Here is a 16,039-nt window from a genome sequence, read left to right as displayed (position 1 = left end):
GTTCAAAATTTCTTTGCGAATTTATTTTCCGCAAACAGTTGCAAGCGTTTGCAAAACAGTCGTAAGCCTTTGCAAACAGTTGTAAGACGGTGTCGCTGAAGTTCTTTTTGATTCGCCAATGCTAGCGACCACGTTACCATAATGGTTCCTATATCAAAATCGATCCATTGCTTACCAAGAGTTAGCAAAAGGTCCCAAACATTCACAATTAGTGGCAAAAAATTGGCAAATAGTTGCTAATCTTCTCAAAAACTGTCGCTAACATTTGCTTACAGTCGCTAATAGACACCAACTGCCTTTCGCAAACATTCTCTCAAATGTTGCTAATCGACGCTAAACATCGCTAAAAGTCGCTAGTTTTCGCCAACATTCGTCAGAAAAGTTGGCGAATCCAAAATTCGCTACCCTCGCAAGCATTCGCAGCTCAGTGAGATAGGGCCTGTAAGCGACCGTGATATGACAGGATTGCAATGGAGCGAATAGTCGATGCTTAAGCCCCAGTCTTATGAATAATGATACTAATTATTCAATTCGTATATACTTGAAAATAACATGAAGAAGTATAATTTTACATCGCCATCAACGGAAGGATATGAATACTCTAAAAAGCCCATGAATTCAGATAATACCTAATGTACAAGAGATTCAATTATTACTTGAAATCGACAAGATATATATTCGTTTATCTAAAATGACTTGGGAATTCATATTTTAAAAAAATAGTCACAATTACTCGGCATTTAATACCTGCAATTTTTACACGGTATGCATTTGCGAAACGCATTCATATTACGGCAAAGAAAATTATTGAGACGAAAACTTTCAAATACGTTTTTAAGCAGTAATTAAAAAGAAAAGATTTATTATAAACAATTAGTCAACCACATTCTTGTTCAAACCAAAAAGACAAACGCGGAACTTTTAATAGAAGTGACTATCTGTGAGGGGATGGGTGACATGGGTCCATCAGATATATTAGAAGGAGATATAAAGGCCTGTCAAACAAGCGAAGAAAGGAACCTTCTCTTTGAACGTTTGTTTCCTCTTTGTTGATCTTGAAAGTGAGGGTTTCAGTGTTTTAAATAGTGTACTCTAGTTCTGAAGCCTGGCTTTATAAAAACAACTTACCGTGATAGTCTATGCGACTGATGCGCGTACATTAGGAAAACGGGTATAATATATACTTATATGGGAGAAAAGAGAGTGATAAGGAAGAGAGGGAGATGATATAGTATAGTATATTTCTTAAATCAGCATTGCGATTGAAAAACAAAATCATCTTCCACTGGTTCATACATTATAAAGTGGGGAGGGATCGGGGGAGAAAGGAATATAGAGGAGGAATAACGATTAAGTTAAAGAGGCATAGTAGTGGCCCTCCATGGAGAATTCAACACCACTCGGGTATTTACCCAACAACTTGTGTTGTCGAACACCAGGATTAGCCTTCAATTTTTGTTGTATCAACAGGTCTCATGTAATGCACTGCATTTACAACCAAGCGCCCCATATGGAAAAGTTGTTATCTTAAATTCCCCTAAACTCTTCGAGAGACTAGGGGTATTTCTTGATGGGAGTATGGGAACCGAATACTTACCTACAATACGATAACGATGATAGGTAAACAAATCTCAACAATTATACGTATTAAAATACATTCCAACAGAATCTATACTCATCAAGCTACCTTATCCATGGATATTATGTAAGGTGGACATGAAGGCTCAAGGAGGCCTCAGCTAAATAATAGACCCTACTCATTTTTTTCAATGAGACTCTACTTCAGGACTGTAATCCTTTATTCGTTGCGGCACAACATCGAGAGAACATTCTCAGCTCAGTGCCCGTTTCAGTTACGACTTTTTTCATATTTCACATTGCACAATATCAGATTGTTTACTAAGTATATGTTTATAATATAATGTCATGTGAAGGACTGGTTACTGAAGAAGAATGTCGGCAGGCTATTGTATCCATGAAAACAACAAGTCACCTGGCAGTGATGTTTTATCTGTGGAATTTTTAAATGTTTCGGGAACGACGTAAAATATCTGCTATAAGACTGTATAAATGAGGGTATTCAACAAGAGAAAGTATCTGAATCCCAAAGATTAGGTATACTTACTTTGTTATATAAGAAAGGGGATAAATAGAGTTTGGACAACTGGAGACTAATATCGTTACTGAACACGGACTACAAGATCTTAGCGAAGGTATTATGTAAAAGACGCTTTCTGCGTTACTATTCATCATCCTTGTTGTAATGGCCTTAAAAATCAAGCAAAATAATGAAATACATGGTATCACGGTCGTCTCTGCAAATAATGGTATGTCGAAAGTTTTTTAAATATCACAATTAGCTGATGACGCTGTCCTTTTACTTAATTCCATTGAATCTGCTCAGTAACATTTCAGTTGAAGAAGTCAGAAGCTTTGGACATTTTGCTGGGCCAAGCTTAAATATTATGAAAACAAATGTTAACAACGACACCTCAAATAGAATTTATAAACGAATTAAGTTGGAATTATAATCCACTCAAGTATTTAGGTATATACCTAACTAGAAATTAAAGAAGAATGTGATCGATTGAACTGGTCAGTCAAACTTGAAAAGATTATATCTATCCTAAATATCTGGAAGATAAGAAATGTAAACATTTATGGTAAAGTTGTTATAATTAAATCACTTATAATTTCACAATTTGTGTATGTTGCTTCAATATTACCCGTTTTCTCACAAACTAATTGTTGACTTGAACAAATTGATTTATAATTTCCTTTGGAATTAAAAAAAGAGACAAGATAAAGAGATCAGTCTTAATAAATACAACTGAAAATGCAAGCCTAAGAAAGACTTGAATTCCAAGTTCCAATCCCTGCATTTAGCATGGTTATCAAAGGTCTTTCAAAATAACCAAGATACACCGTGGAAATTTATGTTTAAAATCTGGATTGGAGAAAATATGTCCGTTGTCATTGATTTTAAAATCAAACTTTTCTCGCAAAGATATCTTGATTTTATGTTCAAAACACAATCTAAGTGAGTTTTATATTAGTTGTCTCGTATGCTGGAGTGAACTGAAATATATTGACATTTTGTATGTCGAAGATGTTAGAAATGAAGTGTTATGGTACAACATTAACATAAAATTTGATAGTAAAACCCTATTTTTTAAAGAATGGTTTAAACATTGTATCGTACTAGTTGATGATATTGTAGAAAATTGACATTTTAAGACACGAGATCATATTTACAGTAGGCTTGCGGGTGCACCATGTGTGTGTGAGAGAGAGAGAGAGGATTGAGGAGTCCTGAAAAGGACTCTCGGTAATCTTTCTTGAGGGTGTGTAGTCCTGAAAAGGACTGTTCGTGTAGTCTTGAAAAAGACTGTTGGTTATCTTTCTTATAGTATTAGGTTATAGTTCTAAGGAGAACTATAGCGCTTGGAGAGAATGAGTGGCGGGAGTGGCTCGACGTTTCGAACAGGTTGACTATCCGTCGTCAGGAGATCATATTTGTAATGTAAGATCATATTTGTAATGTATTTGGTTCGAATTCCTTATTGGTTGACTTTGTATATACGAATCTCAAAAAGACGATCCCTAAAGTTTGGATAAAACGAATTCATGAAGTCAACCAGCATGCAGTTGACGATAGAGGTACTATACAACATTATGACACTGATTTCTGCGAAATTAAAACAGGTGATGTCATTAGATTGTCAACGATGAAATCGAAACATTTCTATAGTTTAATGAGTGAGCTTAGGAAAAGTGATTTAGCTGTATGAACACACTGGGAAGAAAAGTTTCACCTTCCAATTGATTTTGACTGGTAAGAGATATTGAAATTTAAGTTTAAAACAATAAAAAAAAAATAGAGTGAAGCAAGTAAATTTTCAAACACTTCATCGAATTTTTTCAGTTCAGATTTAATTTATGTTAATGGAAAATTGTAAATGAAAACTCATGTGCTTTTTGCAAAGTAACTGAATCGTTTGTTCATGTTCTTTTAGAATGCCCCGAAGTAGTATGATTCTGGAAACGTGGTGTTGCATTTATTCGTTATATCTTTAAAGAAACGCTGATAATAAACGAAAAATACCTGATTGATGGTGCAGATTCTAATTGTTCAAACACTAAAGATATAAACGTAATTATTACATATGCACAATATGCAATATATCAAATGTACTACTTTCAGGAAAAACGTACAACAGTCTTGCAATATGGCATGTATTTAAAACTACTTTGTTTGGATAACATTTCAGGTGTTATATCAAATGCCCTTCAACATTATACTCATTGATTTTATCTGATTGTAAAGATTTCAAGATTTGAGGTGTAGAGTAAATGTATATCGGTTTGAATTTTTGTTGTTAAACATATTTTATACCAGAATAAATACCTCTGAAGAGGAAATTATTATTTGTTTAAGTAAGAAGAAAGGTGTTTTAGATAAACTCAAGTATATGAAATATATTCAATCAACTGATTTGTTCACATGGCTTGAGGCTCCAAGAGCCCTATCCAAATTTCAAATTTCAAATGTACACTAAACAGGTTTATTACTTCAAACTCGTAATAAAAATTAAAACAAACGTGGTAAAAAAAAATAAAAATCATTATTATTTATTTTTGTTACATTCTTTCAAATTTGTAGCACAAATGTGCCAAAGTTGGTGATTTTAGACAAAAGTGCAATTTGTCCAACTTTACCGCCAAACTATAGAAGCTTTAGCTTAAAGAAACCCAACTATATGTCCAACCATGGCTTATTCACTCACCCATAACCAGAAAGGGGTTTGTACAGCCGAGCAAGAGCCTTCGAATACACGGATTTCGATGGGTGCACCAGCAACTGAGGTGGACATCCAACTTGCAGAAGGAGAAACCGATCGAGTAAATCAGCTCTGCATAGCCACGACTGACAAACACGATTAATATGGAAATGACACACACACGCGCACACGCGCGCTCACACACGCACACAACCACACCACTCTAGTCTGCAAGCTCAAACCCTGGTCAGTCGTAAAAGAGAGTCTGCACTACTAGACTACCATAGGCCATGTACTATAGCTGCTCCTGACACAACCAGTAGGTAGCTGGGCTAGGCTTCTCTCAAGGCACAATGATTTTTGATAAAGTGTCAAATTAGGGTCTGTACTTGCAGACTAACACCCATTCCCCCGCCCCACACACAGACACGCACTCTCTCTCTCTCTCTCTCTCACTGAGATATTTTTCCCTCATGGGAATGAATTACATCAGAGGCGGACCTAGCTGTAGTAGAGATATATTACGGGATTTTCCACGAAGCAAGCTGCACAAGGAGCTGAGGTGTGCACTAGTTTCAGTGATGCATGTCAATGCATCAAGGGGAGGGGGGGGGGGGGGGTCTAATTAGGAGCGTGAGCATGCATTTTGAGGAGGCAGAAATTATGAATTAAACTCACTAGAAGAAGAAGAAGAAAAATAATAATAACGATAATAGTAATAACAGTAATAAAAGTAATAATAATAGTAATGATAATAATAATAATAATATTAACAATAATGATGATAATAAGAATGATAATAATAATAATAATAAGAATTAAGAATTCCATAAGGAGGAGAAGAAGAAGAAAATAAATATATGCCATTTAGACGGGGGGGGGGGGGGGGCTAATTGCCCCTAGCTGTTGCAGTGCCCTGAGCAGTTTGAGGCTTGCGGGGGGACACTCGCCTATAGTTGGTATGCCTTTATTGCATGGCGCCGTATACGTTTTATCCATAACAAGGGAGGCTTCATTTCTGTCTTAAACATGATTTTCCGGCCCGCATATATTTATGTTTTATTTTGTAAAGTGCATTATAAGGGTCAATGTCGCTATTCATAAGGACCGCCATTCATAAGGTCGGCTATTCATAAGGTCCGTTATTCTTAAGGACAGCTATTCATAAGGACAGCTTTTCATAATTTGTGAAAAGGGTCATTATTTATAAGGTTCATTATTCATAAGGACCGCTATTTATACTCAGGGAAGAGGGTCGGTATTCATAGTATGACAAGAGGGTCACTATTCATAATACAAAATCGGGGTCCTTATTCATAAGGGTCGCTTTTCATAATAAGAGAAGAGGGTCGCTATTCATAATACAAGATGAGGGTCGCTATTCATATTAGGAGTAGAGGGTCGCTATTCATAACACGGAATGAGGGTTGTTATTTATAATGCACAATGAGGGTCGCTATTTATACGGGTCATTATTCATAATACGAAATGAGGGTCGCTATTCAATTTATATATTGTCTTACTGTCATGTCGTATATCTTTTTCTTGTTTTCCTTTTTATTTGAATAGAAAAAAGAGAAAGAAAGGAACAAATATTGTAAAAGTATTACCTGTAATATATATGTATGTACGTACATATGTATATGCTTTATGATTATTCAACCTCTCTTACAAGATGACCCCGACAATAAGACACTATTCCAAACTCGTGGGAGACAATGAGTATGGGATGACAATACACAATGCTTTTTACAATACTAGATTCCATAAAGATTAATAGGGTTAACATAAAAAAAAAAATATATACATTCCTGTTCTCAATGTGTATGATGAATTGACAGGTATATTATGATGTGTTTATTCTGTAATTATCTATCTTGTTTCATGACAACTTACATCAGCCTTAATGTTCGTTCTATTTGTTCCCTTTATTGTATTTTTCTTGTTATTGTGGTTTGGCTATTTAAAGTAATTGATTATTTATATTTCGTGTGTGAACCTTTAAGCATGTATATATCGACTTGAATAACTATTACATATATTTTCTGTGTTTGCTTTGAATTTACCATGTCCCGAATTGATTAATGGTTGATTTTTCTTAAACCTGCATTCATATTTATGTTGACATACCGTATTTTCCTGTGTTTGTTCTGTATTTATCATTTTATCCTGCCCCCTTGTTGCTACAAGGGCTAGATATCCCACTCCAAAATAAAAACGAAGACAAATTTCTCACGGCATATTTTACTTTAATTGTGTTGCACTATATAGACCTTATCAGACCTCCTTCCCCATCACCATCACCCTCACCCTCACCCTCACCCCAACAAAAAAGACAATAAATTAGTGATTCATATTAGGATTGCATTACCTCTTTGTACGATACATGAAGCGAAAACCTTCAAGGTCCGAAAGTGTTCAAGCTCCCTATCCCCCAAAGTCTCAAACAAATCACAATTCTTAAGTGCCCCCCCTCCTCTCACCCCTCTCCGGACAGTAAGTAAGCTCGTGGTCCGGTCCAACCCCGCTATACAATTTGTAGGTCCAAAAGTCCTACTAAAAGCTACTTTCTACAAAAACATATTATGAATAGCGACCCTCATTTCGTATTATGAATAGCGAACCTCTACTCCTATTGTGAATAGCGAACCCCTACTCCTATCGTGAATAGCGACCCTCATTTCTTATTATGAATAGCGAACCCCTACTCCTATTATGAATAGCGACACCCTACTCCTATTATGAATAGCTACCCTCATTTCGTATTACGAATGGTGACCCTATTATGAATAGCGACCCTCTATTCCCATTTTGAATAGTGACCCTCATTTCATATTATGAATAGCGAACCTCTACTCCTATTGTGAATAGCGACCCTCTGCTCCTATTATGAATACCGACCCTCATTTATTATTATGAATAACGAACCCCTACTCCTATCGTGAATAGCGACCCTCATTTATTATTAATGAATAACGAACCCCTACTCCTATTATGAATAGCGACACCCTACTCCTATTATGAATAGCTACCCTCATTTCGTAATAGGAATAGTGACCCTCATTTCATATTATGAATAGCGTCCCTTACTCTATATTATGAATAGCGACCCTCATTTTGTATTATGAGTAGCGACCCTCTTTTTGTATTATGAATAGCGAACCTCTACTCCTATTATAAATAGCGACCCTCTACTCCTATTATGAACAGCGACCCTCATTTCTTATTATGAATAGCGAACCCCTACTCCTATTATGAATAGCGACCCTCATTTCGTATTATGAATAGCGACCCTCTACTCCTATTATAAATAACGACCCTCATTTCGTATTATGAGTAGCGACCCCCTTTAAGTATTATGAAAAGCGAACCTCTACTCATATTATGAATAGCAACCCCGTACTCTTATTATGAATAGCGACACTCTTTTCCTATTATGAATAGCGACCCTCCTTTCGTATTATGAATAGCGAACCTCTACTCCTATTATGAATAGCGTCCCTTACTCTATATTATGAATAGCGACCCTCATTTTGTATTATGAGTAGTGACCCTCTTTTAGTATTATGAAAAGCGAACCTCTACTTATATTATAAATAGCGACCGTCTACTCCTATTATGAATAGCGACTCTCATTTCTTATTATGAATAGCAAACCCGTACTCCTATTATGAATAGCGACACTCTTTTCCTATTATGAATAGCGACCCTCCTTTCGTATTATGAATAGCGACCCTCTCTTTGTATCATGAATAGAGACCCTCATTTCGTATTATGAATAGCGGACCTTATGACTAGTAACCCCTAATATAAATTATGAATAGCGACCCTCTCCTCGTATCACGAATAGCGACCCCAATTTCGTATTATGAATAGCGGTCCTTATGATTAATGACACACAATATGAATTATAAATAGCGACCCTCATCTCACGTTATGAATAGCGGTCCTTACGAATAGTTCTCGGTGAGATGGAGGTAACTGTCTCTCTGGCACATTTTATGTTAATAATGGTGTTCGGCAAGGAGGTATATTTGTTTCCATACGTATTTAATTTGTATTTGGATGATTTACCTGTAAAATGGAATAACCGTAGTACTGGCTGTTCTGTTGGTAGTACCAAAGTTAATCATTTAATTTATGCTTATGATGATTTTTTATTTTTAGTCCATCATCTGCAGGTTTACAGAGCCTGCTAAATGTTTGTTCTCAGTTTGGTATAGAAAATGATGTTAAATGTAATGCGTAAAAGAATCACGTTATGATTGTGCATTGTAAAGAACACTGTAAGTTGGTATTTCCAGATTTGTATTTGTGTGGTGCTAAACTTGATGTTTGTAAAGAGGCTAAGCACCTAGGTCATTATTTAACCGAGGATATGTGTGATAATAGAGATATATTTATTGACAGTTTCGTAAACATTATGCACAGGGTAACACATCGTGCATAAAGTTTCATATGTGCTATCTTAAAGTTAAGGTTGAATTAGTTCGAGCTAATTGTACACCGTTATATACTACACATCTTTTGAGTAGGTATAAAGCTGGTATAAAAAGAGCAGTGGGCCTTTAAAGAAGCTCACGGTAGCCTATAATGATGCTATGAGGATGCTCTTACGAATACCTGTATGTGAATATACCTGTATGTCAAGCTGTTGTAAGAAATATAATAAGTTTTTTCAGATAATTGACCGACACTTCAGAAAATATGATTGTTAAAATTTTGGTTAACCCATTGCAAAGCAGTACAAGGTTCACCTCAGATTTGTGGAAGTTCAGGACCCTGTTTCGTAAAACTTGATATCAATAACAAGTTACAAGCTACTGTTATAAGCTACTGAAATCATGGCCGCATCTGAATGGCTGAGACCAAATTTGTCATAGAAATTTAGCATTTGTTATAGATAACAAGTTTTATGAAACGGGCCCCTGCAGTGGTTCAGTAGCTTGTAGCATCAAGGGTCTCAGTCAAATATAAATACTGTAAGCATGCGTGACCAAGAAAACGCGTATAAAGGGGTGTTTTATCAGATTGTTAATTGGTTAAAAAACGTCAATTTTCAAGAAAAAGGGTAGTTTACAAAATACTGCTGTACGCGTTTAGGGGTAATTTTCTAGCTCCCGACTCCGAATTTAAAGCTGGTCTGGAAGCTGGTTATCTATAACCTTCGGAAACCACTATAATTTCCGTACCAGCATGTGAATTGCTTGTTTACGACCGGGGTTTACGACGACGACGAAATGTAATCATTTTTTTTCTCGAAGCCAAGGTCATATGGGGGCTCTGCATTAAAACCAATGCCACTTGGAAGTGGAAAGGTAGATGATATTGCTCCTATACTGGAACAGATGTTTACATCTGAAGCGCAATTTTTTAAATTTTATTTTGTACATTGTCTACAACTTAATTGGTAATCCCTATCGCACACTTCAAAATGCTCAAGGCCGGGGTTACACTTTTACAATACTTGTTTAGGAGTACACTTTTGTGAAACACGCGAAATCCTCATTAAGGGTGTATTTTGGCTTCAGGAGAAATCCTCGCTTAGAGGATGTCTGGAAAACATATTTCTATGTGACTGAGACCCCTGGGGCTTGTTGTCACAGTCGGCAGAGGTAGTTTCAAGTAGTTTAGTTTTGTTTCTCTTGTATCTGTATGCATGTGTTCCCCTCTTATTTGTGTTCATTGTTTATATCCACAAATTTTATTTCATTTCATATCGTTTATTTCCATTTCCAACAAAATAAATAAAGCACAATGGATTGCATTGTACATAGTAAAACAATGAAACTTAACAATATATTTGTAATGGTCCACAATGTACAACAGGCATATAAAACAGGTTGGTCATGGAGAGGACTGCTGAAAAGCTAGGCTTGTAGATTGCAGCCCCCTATAACTTATAGTTGCAAAAATAATATATATCAATAAGAAAGGAACACACAAGTACATAAACCAAATAAACATAACAAAGAAGTAGTGAAAGGGACAGGGAAAGAAGAGAGACAAGGACGAGAGAGGGCAGTACTCTCACCTATAACACACACAACACTACACGGACCGACTGGAATACGGATGGCCAGTACAAAATGAATCAAAATATAAAAAAAGTATTTTATTGAGTGAAATAAATTTAATGAGGAAGAGCTGACGCTTGATAATCACGCAAAAAGATCTTTTTAATTTGAATTTAAAATAATTTAAGCTGGGGGCATTCTTGATTCTAACATCAAGAATGGTCCATACCTTCGGGCCTGCGTAAGTGAATATGGAGCCAGTAAAGTTCTAGTTAATGGCAGATGGAATTCGTCAGATTGGCGCGTAGGGTATTTGTGAATTGTTTTATTTTTGATGAATATTAAATTGAAGACTGAAGGTAGCGTATTATTATTTAACTGGTACATAAACTGACCGAGGCTATAACGAAATAAATCATTTATTTTCAACACATTATTTTCAGCAAAAAAAACATCAGTATGGGATCTCAAGGAAGTGCTACAAATAACACGCATAGCTTTTTTTGGTAGAAGTAGTATTCTATGAAGATAAGAATCGTTTGTATTACCACAAACAATAATACCATAATTTAAGTAGGGCAAAATTAATGTCGAGTTAAAGCATTAGCAGGGAGGAGGTTGGCAGAAAAAACTTAACCTTATTTACAATCATTTAACCTTTAATTACTATCACATAGCTGCATTACTATCATGGCTGTGTATTACTTGCTGTGCTATTGATTCTCAACATTTCAAACACCACTGTACAAAACTCAACTGATTTCACTAAAAATCAGTACTTTAGTGACAATTGTTGACACCTAAATAGCAGTGAAATACCATTTTCCCTTCAACTTACCGATGTTCAAAAGAATAATTAAACAATTTAAATTGTTAGTTTACTGTCAAACTTGCCGATCAGCCACATCGGCATACAGTGTAAGTCAAAAAAAAAGTTTACACCTTGAAAATTGCTAATTATTTTTAAAATCATCTATGAACAGTAAATTATTATATATCTTATGAAAGAGTGTTTTATCCCAAATCATTAGGTATCTTTTTTGTGTAGTATGTGTTCACGCTTGGATGAACAGGAGGCATTATTTGCGAGAGTGCAAACATCGATTTGCGCCAAAGTTGCTTATGTGATGTTTAAATAAAACAGTTGGGATTTGGGTTTGAAATCGGTTTTTGCAGATCCAAATAACATCATTTACACATTTAATCATGCCCGGCACACATATCAAATATCGAATATCAAATATCAACGAACATGTATGCGCGCGTGTGTGTGCGTGTGCGACTTTTCTTCTACAAAAGCATTGGCAATGCATTTCATTTGATACATTCAATTCATTCTGTCACTCTGCTAATCCCAACGTAATACATGCTGTAGGCATCACTTTCATTGAAAAATCCCTCCTTCAAACAAGTATCTATCAAATATAGTCTTTCCATTTATACATATATTCCGATTATTAAAAATAATTAGATTAATATAACCCTCCAAATATCTTAAATTACTTGTCTCTAGCCATGCTTGCAACATTTCCATATAGTATGGTGGAATATCTAAAACGGGTTTAATCTTTTTTAAATCATAATCACAAAAAAATAAATCTAATGAATCTAATCTATTAAATGTTTCTCTCCATATAAAAGACGTTTTTCCATATTAAGCGCTGTATTTTAACGGACGTTTCAAAATTAATCATTCCTAATCCTCCAAAGTCATAATCCTGATACATTATTTCCCGTTTAGTTCGATCTTTCCCCCTCCATATAAATTCAAATGAAATGTTTGCAACTTCTTTGTATACCCAATGAGGGACAATAACGAGAGATGAAATATAATTTAATTTTGAAAGCGCATAAGTAATAGCTAATGTATTTTACCCATAATAGTTAGGCGCCTTGGATCAATTCGAGTGGCAGTAATCACGCGGCTTTATGCAACGCGGCCTAGTTTGCGTGAAAGCCACAATCGTCCGAAACTCTCTATTCGAAAAAACAGGAGTCTAAACATGTTTTTTTTTTATTTGGCCTAACACAAAAGACCATTATGGCAAATCGTGCATTTAATAGTTTTTTTTCTTCAAACTGTAAACGTGTGTTGCATTTTTTCCCCCTAACATTCCTAATTGAATAAACATAATTCGAATACGAATGACAAGTGCTAATTTGAATGATAAAAATGACGCCTCGACAAGTGACGATTAATTTAAATGCTAGTTGAGCAGTTTCTAAATTGAATGACAGATCCATCAAACCCTTCGACCAAAATTCTAAATTAAATACAAAAACTGGAAAATTGAATGATAATTGGCATAGCAAAGCCGATCTGCGCTAACTTAAATGCAAAGTAAATGAATTCGAATGACAAACGCGCGAATTTGGCCGGGAAATCCTATATATAAGCTTTTCAATAATAGGCCCGTTACCATGTAAAGGCGTCAATGACCATATGAGGCCAAGGCTCATGCATCGTACGCTGTACCCGCGCGTGCCGTGTACAAAGGTTTTAAATGAGATCACAATTCGACGTACTCCTAAATTAAAAAATAAAAATATCTGTTGCATCAAAATAAAATTATACGTTCATTGTATGTTATTGACAGAAGTTATATACATCGAACATTATACTTTAGCACAAAAGGGTTATCCATAGAAGAAGGTGGACAACATTATAAGAGAAAGAATAACGATTTCTTGTTAATTTATACAAAAATTAACAGCTTAAATACCCCTACAAAAACAGAACAAATCTTGAAGAGAGAGAGACAAGAACAATATGAGCAGGACCCAACAAATAAAAAAAGTAAATAAATAGTAGGATTCTAGAGCGGAAGATGATAGGGAAAACGTAATAGTTTGGTAGTATTGGCAAATTTTCACAATAATAGTGTGTAAGTATATTGACAAAGTATATACAAACAAAAACGACACAAAATATTTGAAAGCATTTTAGACCTACCGGTATATAGAATGATTATACGAAAAGAGTTATGTCTGAGGCCTATCTACATCTATGTTACTTAATAGGAACAATGAACGTGGCCAAAGGTAGAGTTCGTTGTCATGGTTATAAACTCGAACAATAGAGGAGCAGATTATGAGGTAGGTGCTTGCATGACCTTCTGCTCGTAACCGACAAGTCACCGCATTAAAATTAAATTGCAAATAGTGTTCAACAACACGATGGTGGATGAAACTTTCTAATATTCGAAGATATATGACCCTCAGACCATATTGTTTCATTATTTTTTATTCAATCAATCAACGTCAAAGAATTGATTTATCATCGCTCTGCAATTTATTATTTCACCTTTGTATGTACTTTCATTCTTATGCATCACGAAAGAACACTGAATTGGATTCTTCAATGTTTGTTTTGATTAATTTCCTCCCTTTTCCTTCTCCCTATTTAACCCTGATACAATTTTCAATTTTTCATAATCAAGGCAAAATATTATTTTCATATTTTCTTTATGCAAGATAGGGAGAGAGACAGAGAGACAGAGAATATGTTAAGTGAGAATTATCGAGTACAACCATGAATTGCATCCTTTTCAATATTATTCAATTCGTTGAAAATATTCAGAATATGAATATAATAAATCCACATAATACACCAACGCTGTTCAACGCATCCAACGCTCCAACCATAGCCCATATGCCAATGCACCATATTTATCAAATATGAAAAGATTTTTAAATGAAATGTGAAGAAAAATCGAATGTACAATGCACTAACAGGCATCTGTTGAAATCATGAATTCTCAGTGACTGGCTTAGCACTAATTTCTGAGGGACCAGTCACTGAAGAGGAGATAAAGGGAAGGAAAATTAAGGAAGAAGTAAAGAAAAGAAGGGGGATATCAGTTGCAATTTTCCCGCCAACAAGAGCTAAAAGGGACCAAAAAAGAGGAAGAAGAAAAAAAAAGGGTGAAAAGAATTTCGATGCGGTGTTCGGGTAGAATTCTGTGAGATGATGATATACTTTCTGACTCGTAGCTTGAAGTGTCTATATCCAGATATCTGTTGATAGTATTATAGAATATAGAAGCCTGAAATGACCTTCTGCTCGTAACCGACAAGTCACCGCATTAAAATTAAATTGCAAATAGTGTTCAACAACACGGTGGTGGATGAAACTTTCTAATATTTGAAGATATATGACCCTCAGACCATATTGTTTCATTATTTTTTTCTTCAATCAATCAACGTCAAAGAATTGATTTATCATCGCTCTTCAATTTATTATTTCACCTTTTTATGTACTTTCATTCGTATGCATCACGAAAGAATACTGAGTTGGATTCTTCAATGTTTGTTTTGATTAATTTCCTCCCCTTTTCTTCTCCCTATTTAACACTGATACAATTTTCAATTTTTCATAATCAAGGCAAAATAATATTTTCATATTTTCGTCTTCTTTCTCTACTGATTTAATGAAACGTCAAAGCTTCCGCGCTTTGCGCGGACGGGGGGGGGGGGTAAAATGAATTCAGACGAGGATTATTTTTTGAGAACGGTACAACGAAACGTCCCTGCAACATCTTTGCTGATCTTCTTCTCAATATTTATTTATTGGTCGAGTTACATTATTTGTTGTTCTTTTAGAACAACCATATTTCAGAGGATTCTTTTCACAACGAAAAACTTCTCCATGTTTCAGTCCTTGCGCGATCGTCTCCAGCTCCAGCAGATATTGGGCGTCAGCGTGCACATCGGTACTACCTGCGCAGTATAGCGACTGCTGACGGCCGCATTAGCTGCACTGCGAGCTTCCGTTGTTTGTATCGGTAATACATAGAGATGGGAGAGAAAGCGCCATCTAAGTTCCATTTCATTGGTTTAAGGTTTGAAAATTGAAACTCATTTTGTGTTGAAGTTATATAAGAAAAGATAATCTTTATTTCATAATTCTACAGGGGCGACTTTTAATTTTGCAATCGCCCCAGTGAGCAACCTGACGGGGGAGATTATGGAGCTAAAAAAAAATCATGAGTGTAGTTTTCACATTTTAATGAGATTTATTGAATGGAAGAGTAAAATCAACCCAAATTTCTAAACGATTACAAACGAATTTTTATAATTCATTGCTTTCCTTTCATTATTTATCACCCTCACCATCTAAATAATGATAATAATAATAATATGATGATTATAATGATAATAATAAGCCGGAGAAACACTAGCGTACGGCGGGAGGGGGGGGGGGGGGCACGGAGCAGAATGCGGATAGGGAGGCAGACTGCA

The sequence above is a fragment of the Strongylocentrotus purpuratus genome, unplaced genomic scaffold, assembly GCF_000002235.5.
Source record: "Strongylocentrotus purpuratus isolate Spur 01 unplaced genomic scaffold, Spur_5.0 spur5_contig_833, whole genome shotgun sequence".
Taxonomy (NCBI): Eukaryota; Metazoa; Echinodermata; class Echinoidea; order Camarodonta; family Strongylocentrotidae; genus Strongylocentrotus; species Strongylocentrotus purpuratus.
This window is presented reverse-complemented; position numbering follows the sequence as displayed.